The 8,373-nt window shown below is 36.9% G+C and overlaps 1 long non-coding RNA gene across 1 annotated transcript; it reads right to left on the bottom strand.

Moving 5' to 3' along the window:
• Positions 1-1,514: 1,514 nt before the first annotated feature.
• LOC132055692 (uncharacterized) lies at positions 1,515-7,271 on the bottom strand. The gene is made up of 2 exons (XR_009414630.1): positions 6,968-7,271; positions 1,515-1,777 (listed from the first exon to the last, which is right to left on the bottom strand). It is a non-coding gene; the product is annotated as an uncharacterized LOC132055692 (long non-coding RNA).
• Positions 7,272-8,373: the final 1,102 nt, after the last annotated feature.

The raw sequence follows: 8,373 nt of genomic DNA on the forward strand, positions 1-8,373 counted from the left end.
CATGTTTAAAAATATCCAACTATATCCTCTCTTGATGGCCTTTGATATGGGGGTTGTTAAGTCTTCAATTAAGGAAAATAGGAACCACCTCTTGATAGACGTTGCACTAGTAGAGAAACCCTACCTTTGTAAATCCTAAACCTAAAACCACTAGATCTTGGCATGGCCACGGCGGCCGGAAGCCAGCCACCAACAGTGGCTGGCCTGCCAAATACGGATCAAAACAATTCTGCAAATTATCTAGCAGCTCTTCATAACAATACCATTCCTGAAATATCTGAACCTATAGATTTTAAAATCATCACCTATTTACATGGAGAACCTACCATGACATGGACAAAGAAAGAATTTGCTCGATTATGTCTCAGGCAAAATCTACAATATGCAATAGCGGCGAAATTCTCATACAGTAGACCTGATATACAATCTTTGAGAAATATCATGCCGATACAATTGGAGATAAAAGGAAAATGCACTATTGGATATTTAGAAGAAAGACATGTGTTGATTAGACTATCACTATTGGAAGATTATCTTTGTTTTATTGTCGAAAGCATGGGAGTTACATGTTCGAAATAGGTATTTTCCGATAAGATTCTTGAAATGGGATCCATGGTTTAATCCGGAAGAGGAAACCACAATTGCAATAGCATGGATCTCATTTCCAGGCCTTCCAACAAATTTGTTTGATAAAGAATCAATGTTTTCATTGGCCAAAGCTGTGGGGGAACCATTGGTGATCGATAAGGCCACCAACAATAGAACAAGGCCAAGTTGTGCAAGAGTGAAAGTAGAGGTGGATCTAATGAAAGAATTGCCAAAAAGGATTCTGATTAAATGTGTTGATGAGGAAACTGGAGAAGTTAAATCTAAATGGCAACATATCCAATATGACTATTTGCCAAAATATTGTACCCATTGTAAATTACAAGGGCATGATATGGCAGGATGTTGGAGTATTCATCTAGAGTTTCGACCAACGAAGGAGAATGAAAAAGACGAAGAGAAGGACAAAGAGAAGGAAAAAGTCAAGAATGGTAACATGAATGATAAGAAAAATACACTGGAGACACATCAAAATATAAATCAGGAGGACAAAGGAAAAGGGAAGAAAATTGAGGAACAGAAACAGATTCCAACTAAGAAGCAAAAACAAAGCAAACCTGGTGGGAACTGGAACGAGATGAAACAGTGGCAAGTAATGCAGCATAAGAAAAATAAAGAGGCTAATACCAGAGTTAATCATGGGGAAGGAGGACAAAAGGAGAGGTTGATCAATGATAACCAGAAGAGGGACAAAATGGCAGAGAACAAGAACCAATTTGAAACTTTGGTGAACTTGGAGGAAGAGGAATGCGAAGAAGCACCAATGATCATAAGAAGCAGGAGGAAAATAATAAGCAGGTTGAAACTTCAAAACCCTGGGTAGAGGCATCTTTTGGGAAACAAAAGGACAAGGGAAGTGGCACTAAAGCTAAAAACAAGGCTCAATCAAACAATAAGGAGAATGATGCTGAGTCTCAAAAACACATAAATAGTGTTGACAGTGAGAATTCAAAGGTGGAGGAAATTGCAGTCAATGATATTCAACAGGAGATGACCAAAATTAATATGGGACCAGCAAATGAACAAATACAAGTCGATAACAATGAAGATACTGTAGCAAAGGATAAGGACAAACATAGTGAGTCCTCAGAGATTGGAAGCTCCAGGGTAGAAGATACTGCTAATGATGCAAATCAACATGATGAGGTAGCCATACAACATGTGGATAATCCTGCACAAGGGGAGAAAAATGATAAGTGTGATAATGATTGTAATGCTAAAAAATCAATTGAAGATAAAGTCATTGAAGAAAAGCCACCTGATGACCATGGAGGGACAGAAATATCAATTGATTTAAATGATCAACCCAAGGAAACAGTACAAGAATTCACAGAAACAACATCATATATACACAACAATGAAAATGGAAATCAGGAAAATGTAAATAATACTGAGGGAGGAGAAAGCATAGACACTGATCAGGCAAATACAAAAGGGAATGAAGCTGAACATGCAAATAAATAGGAAACACAAAAAGAGGTACAAATTGATATTGGGGATGATGATGAGGTGGAAAATAGCACAGATACATCAGTACAGAAGGAGGAGATCAATAGAAACAAAAGAGATGTGTCACCTACACAAGTTGCAAAGTTAAAGAGAGAGAAAAAGTCCAGAGCTAATAGAGACAAGAGTGTACCTCCTAAGGAAATAGGGGGTGTACAAACAAGGTTAGCTATTGCCAAAAGTACTTCTCAATGAATAACTCTCTCATATGGAACACAAGGTCTGTAAATACACAACAGGCCTTTGAGAGAGTGGTGATGATGCATAGGCAAAAGCATTTTAATTTTATTGCTTTGATGGAACCTTTCCAACATATTAGACATATTGATATGTACAGACAGTGGGTGGGAATGGGTTCAGCTTGGCACAACAGTAATGGGAAGATTTGGGTGTTTGTACAAGAAGATTATCAGGTGGAGGTATTAATGGACTCTAATCAGGTTCTAACTTTACAGTTGACTCAGGTGGATGGTAATCAGGAAATCACTGCATCTTTGGTCTATGCTAGTAATGATAGAGATACTAGAATAGAACTATGGGATGCTTTGTATGAATTATCTAATCAAATTCAAACTCCTTGGCTGGTGGGGGTGATTTTAATGTTATTCTGGATGACTCTGAGAAAATTGGAGGTTTGCCTGTTTCAGTTATGGAGACTGAGGATTTTAGAGTGTGTTTAAATATTTGCCAACTATCAGACTTGGGGTTCACTGGTAGTATTTACACTTGGTGGAATGGCAGATCAGATGAAGCTTGTATATTTAAGAGACTTGATAGGTGTTTGGGCAATCAATTATTAATGAACAAGTTTCCTAATCTGGAAGTAGAACATCTGATTAAACAAGGTTCTGATCATGCCCCTTTGATAATAAATTATAATGAAGATAGCAGAATTATTAAGAAATCATTCAGATTCCTTAATTTTTGGGTGGAGCAAGAATCATTCTTGGAGGTTGTGAAGCAAAATTGGTCAGGCAACTTTGGTACAGATCCTTTTTTCAAAGTGTATAGCAAATTGAAGAAGGTCAGTAAAGCTTTGTCTAAATGGAGCAGAGATACTTATGGGGACATTTTCAAGCAGATTGCAACTTTAGAAGAAATAGTGAAGGTGCATGAACTAGAATTTGAACAGAATCCTTCTAGTGGTAACAGGGAGAAATTGCAGAAGGTACAAGCAGAACTTATCAGATTCTATGCAATTGAAGAGAAGTTCTAGAAACAAAAGGCAAGGATGCAATGGTTTAAGGATGGAGATAGGAATACTAAGTTCTTTCATTCTCATGTAAATGGAAAGAGGAGAAGGTTGCTAATCAAGAAGATTCAAGATCAGAATGGGATTTGGCTTGACAAGGAGGAGGATATTATTCAAGAGGCTATCAGGTTTTATTCAAACCAGTTTGCTGAGGACCATATTCCATTTGATTTTGAGATATTGAATCATATACCTCAATTGGTTAATACGGAGTAGAAGAAATTGATACATGAAATACCAGGAAAAGAAAAAGTGAAGAGAGCTGTGTTTGGGCTAAACTTAGACAGTGCAGGAGGGCCAGATGGTTTTACAGGGAAGTTCTATCAACACTGTTGGGAGATTATTGAAGAAGATATTGTTAAGATGGTCCAATCTTTTTTCTGTGGACATGAGCTACCAAGATATGTCACTTGTACAAATCTAGTGCTACTGCCCAAAAAGAAAGAGATCATGACTTTCTCAGATATGAGGCCTATCAGCTTGAGCAACTTTAACAGTAAGATTTTTTCCAGAATCATACATGACAGAATTGCACACTTACTGCCAACTATTATTTCTCCACAGCAGGCAGGGTTTGTAAAGGGAAGAAGCATTGTGGAAAATATTCTGTTAGTTCAAGAAATTGTGCATGATATCGAAATGAGGGGAAATCCAGCTAATGTTGTAATCAAGCTGGACATGACAAAGGCTTATGACAGAGTATCATGGTTATTTTTAACCAAAGTTTTGAGAAAAATGGGGTTTGGTGAAATGCTGATTGATATGGTTTATAGGATAGTGTCTAATAATTGGTATTCTATTCTTATTAATGGGCAGCCACAGGGATTCTTTAAATCCACTAGAGGTGTGAAACAAGGAGACCCTCTTTCACCAACCCTATTCATTCTAGCTGCTGAATGCATGTCCAGAGCTTTGAATGCACTACACTATAAAGAGCAGTTTAGAGGGTATGGAATGCCTAAGTGGAGCCCCTATATCAACCACTTAGCCTATGCAGATGATACTATAATTTTTACCTCTGCCGAGGAGAATTCCTTGAAATTGGTGATGGAGACTCTTGGTGCATATGAGAAAGTTAGTGGACAACTGATTAACAAGGAGAAAAGTGCAGTGTATATGCATGAAAATGTAGAAGTAGAGGTGGAACAGCTGGTTCATAGAGTGACAAAGATTCCTAGAAAGGATTTTCCCTTTACATATTTAGGGGTGCCGATTTACTACAGCAGGAGGAAGAATGAGCATTATAAGGAGATCATTGACAAGGTCAGTAACAGGTTATTCTCATGGTCTGGAAAATTACTATCCATTGGGGGAAGGATCACTCTCATTAAGCATGTTCTTCAAAGCATGCCTATTCATTTGTTGTCAGCATGTGATCCCCCTGCAGGGGTTATTGCTAACTTACATAGGATGTTTGCCAAGTTTTTCTGGAGTAACTCTGTTGGAAACTCTAGTAAACATTGGACTTCGTAGACAGTGCTATGTCATCCTTATGATTAGGGTGGGTTGGGATTTAGAAGTCTTCAGGATGTGTCAAAAGCTTTATTTGCCAAACTGTGGTGGAATTTTAGGACCAAACAATCCTTGTGGAGAATGTATTTGAACAATAAATACTTAAAGAAGGAGCATGTTGTATTAGCTGGATGGACAAAAGGAACCTATATATGGAAGAAAATGCTACAAATGAGAGATCAGATAGAACAAGAAATATGGTGGCAGCAAAAACAGGGGCAATCACACTTTTGGCTGGATAATTGGACTGGTTTGGGAGCATTGTATCATGTTACTGGATCACAATTTGTTTGTGATAGAATTGTGGTCCAAGTATATGAAGCAGTGGAGCAAGGAAGTTGGAATATATCTAAACTAAGGGGTCTGATTCCTAATGACATTGTGGAGCATATCTTAACAAATATTCCTCCTCCTAGTGAAAATGGACCAGCTGATATACCTTTCTGGAGACTAGAAGCAAAAGGTAAATTTACTATGGGTTCTGCTTATCAGCTGGTAAGACAGAGGCAACAAACAAGTATGCTGTACAGAAACATGTGGATAAAAGGTTTACCTGTGAAAATATCTTTTTTTTTATGGAGATTTTGGAAGTACAAACTCCCTTTGGATGATGTTGTAAGGAAGTGGGGATTTCAATATCCTTCTAGGTGCTATTGTTGTCAATCCCCTAAAGTAGAAGACTTTGCACATGTTTTTCTACAATCTCCAGCTGCTCAGTTCCTATGGAAGCAATTTAGTGGTGCAGTAGGGTTGAATATACAAGGATTGCGGATTACACAAGTGGTTAACCTATGGTGGGATGCTCCTTTGAACCCTAATGCTAGAAATATTTTTCAAGCAGTCCCAAAGAATTATATTGTGGGAGCTTTGGAAGAGGAGGAATGCCATTAAGCATGAAGGGAAGATTTCCCATGGGAAGCTAATGTATAATGTCATACACAATATTATCATGTTCATGAAAGTGAGAATGAGTAACTTTAAGTATGCACCCTATAATTGGAATGAACAGGTGCAAGTGTTACAGGCTTATACTCATAAGTACAAGGTTAGACAGGTACTATGGAAATTTCCAGAAATGGGATGGATCAAATGTAACACAGATGGTGCATTGAGGGATAATCCTGGTATAAGCTCTTGGGGTTTCTGTGTTAGAAATAATACTGGAGACATTATTCATGCTCAGGCAGAGGAGATAGAGGGAGCATATTCTACAAATACACAAGCAGAAGTAATGGCCATACTGTGCTCTGAGATTCATTAAGCACACTCAGAGCGATCAGATACTCATTGAAACTGACTCTTTACTTCTAGTGAAGGTGATTCATAAAATCTGGGAGGTGCCTTGGCAAATAGTGAATGAAATGGAGGAGATTTGGGAAATTATGGCCACTAGGAGTGTAAGTGTGAATCACATTCCGAGAGAAGGAAATAAAATGGCAGATTATTTGGCAAATTTGGCACTAGATAATGGTAGCGCCCTAGTTAACTCATTTCAGCAACTGGAAAGGGAAGGAAGAAGATTACTCAACAATGACAAGTTACAATTGCCATATCTGAGAAGGAGAATTTTCAAATGAAGGAACTAAATGGAATGAAATGGAGTGACTACAATCCCTATGTTCAAATCCTTTGGGAGAAGAATATAGGGATTAATTTGACTAACTGTTTGTTTCCTTTTTGCAGGTACCAAAGGACATTTAAAAAAAAAAAAAAAAAAAAAAAACATACATACAGGGAGACTAATAAAACATAGCAATGAAAGATTCAACAAAGAGGAAAAGGAAATCAAAAAAGATTCATGAAAGGATACACACCATGGCAAAAATACTTGCTATCGTACAATTGTTTAATGGTGGTATTAGTGCCATTAGGTGCTCATCCCATTGAACAAGAATCATATGCAAGGAAGGTCGCTAAGAATAGGTAGTATCAAGACGTTACAGAGGACATCCCAACGAAATTTCCCACAAAGCAGAGTACATCAGTTAAAACACAAGCAAATCGGCAAATTGGCACATATAGAGACAACAATGAGTAGATTCAGCAAAATAAAATCACAACTACTACAAAAGGAATGGATAGAAGGCATACCTAGCACTCGATTTCTGGAGGAGAAGGACAAATTTCATTTCGATCTTGATCAACAACTTCTCGTATCAAGAACACATCCAACAGACTGAACAAGGTGAAGTAAAAGGTGAAAATGATCAAGAAATGAAGCATACCCACCTTGGATTTTAAAAGATGAAGACTAAATTTCAGATGGATCTTGACCAAAAATGTCCCATATGCGAAGACGAAGATCTCCCAAGTAGAACACACTTTCCTAATCTTAACCCCTGTAGATACTTCAGCTTTACCTTTTTGCATTTGTTTTAGTTGTGTCTTATTTTAGACTCTTAGTTGCTTATGCTTTATTAATAATAAAAAAAGAAGAAGGCTTTTATGCCTTTTGATTTTAAAAAAAAAAAAGATATGGGGGTTGTTATTATTATTTTTTGTCATAATGATATAAACTTAAAAAAATTATAGATTTTTTTTTTCTTTAGTACAGTGTATTCTATTCTTATAAGAATTTACTTCGTGTTAGGGTTTACTCCGTCATATTAATATTACAAATAATTCTTAGTGAAAAGTAGATATTGAATGGGGATTATGATTAAGACATTTTAATACACCAATTCTTTTCCTAAGAATGTATGACTATCTATGAACTTACAACTTTGGTTGTTTTAATTAACGTTATGCATATGCAGCTCTATGAGCACGTAGGAATGCAGACCACTACATGAGCCACTAGTGGCTGAGAGAGAGCGAGCAGCACCCTGACTGTGATCAAGAAAGCTGCAACATATTCTAGTTTCGGGGTCCCTCATTGCCGGAGTTTGATCATGGCGCCTTGACGGAACTACACCTAAAAGAGCAATGCTGAAGAAAACTCCACCATTCCCTAACCTAATCGTTTGGAATTTATAGCGTGAACTAGAATTAGTCAGCTATTAAACATAGACTACCAAATGATTATAACGAAACTACTTATGATAGAGAGTGAAGTACATTTTTGTTAGAGTGTTTGTTCCCATTTTCTACCAATTGCATTATAAAACCTCAAAACACAAACTCATTTCCTTGGCCTTCTAAAACTTCTAAACTAACCAAAAACTATAAGAATTCTACATTTTTCTAGGTTATATTCTTCCAAAGTTTAGCTCACATGCATATAATTATAAATACATAAGTATATTTTACTAATATTATGTCACTTCAAAATTTTAATTGCGGATAATGAAAATATATTTTCTCCTTCCCAATTTGTAATAACCTCGGACCTAACTCACACCCCAAAAGCTAGCTATTAATGTGGGAGAACCCAAGGTTATTTTAAACCCATATAAGCACACTTATCCCACCGATGTGGAACATCACACATTTAAAAGATCCTACTTTCCTTTTTGGTCTGTTAAAAAAAAGCGTCTCTTTCTATATGTAGTAAGTTT

This window comes from Lycium ferocissimum, chromosome 5 (assembly GCF_029784015.1).
Source record: "Lycium ferocissimum isolate CSIRO_LF1 chromosome 5, AGI_CSIRO_Lferr_CH_V1, whole genome shotgun sequence".
NCBI classification, from domain to species: domain Eukaryota; kingdom Viridiplantae; phylum Streptophyta; class Magnoliopsida; order Solanales; family Solanaceae; genus Lycium; species Lycium ferocissimum.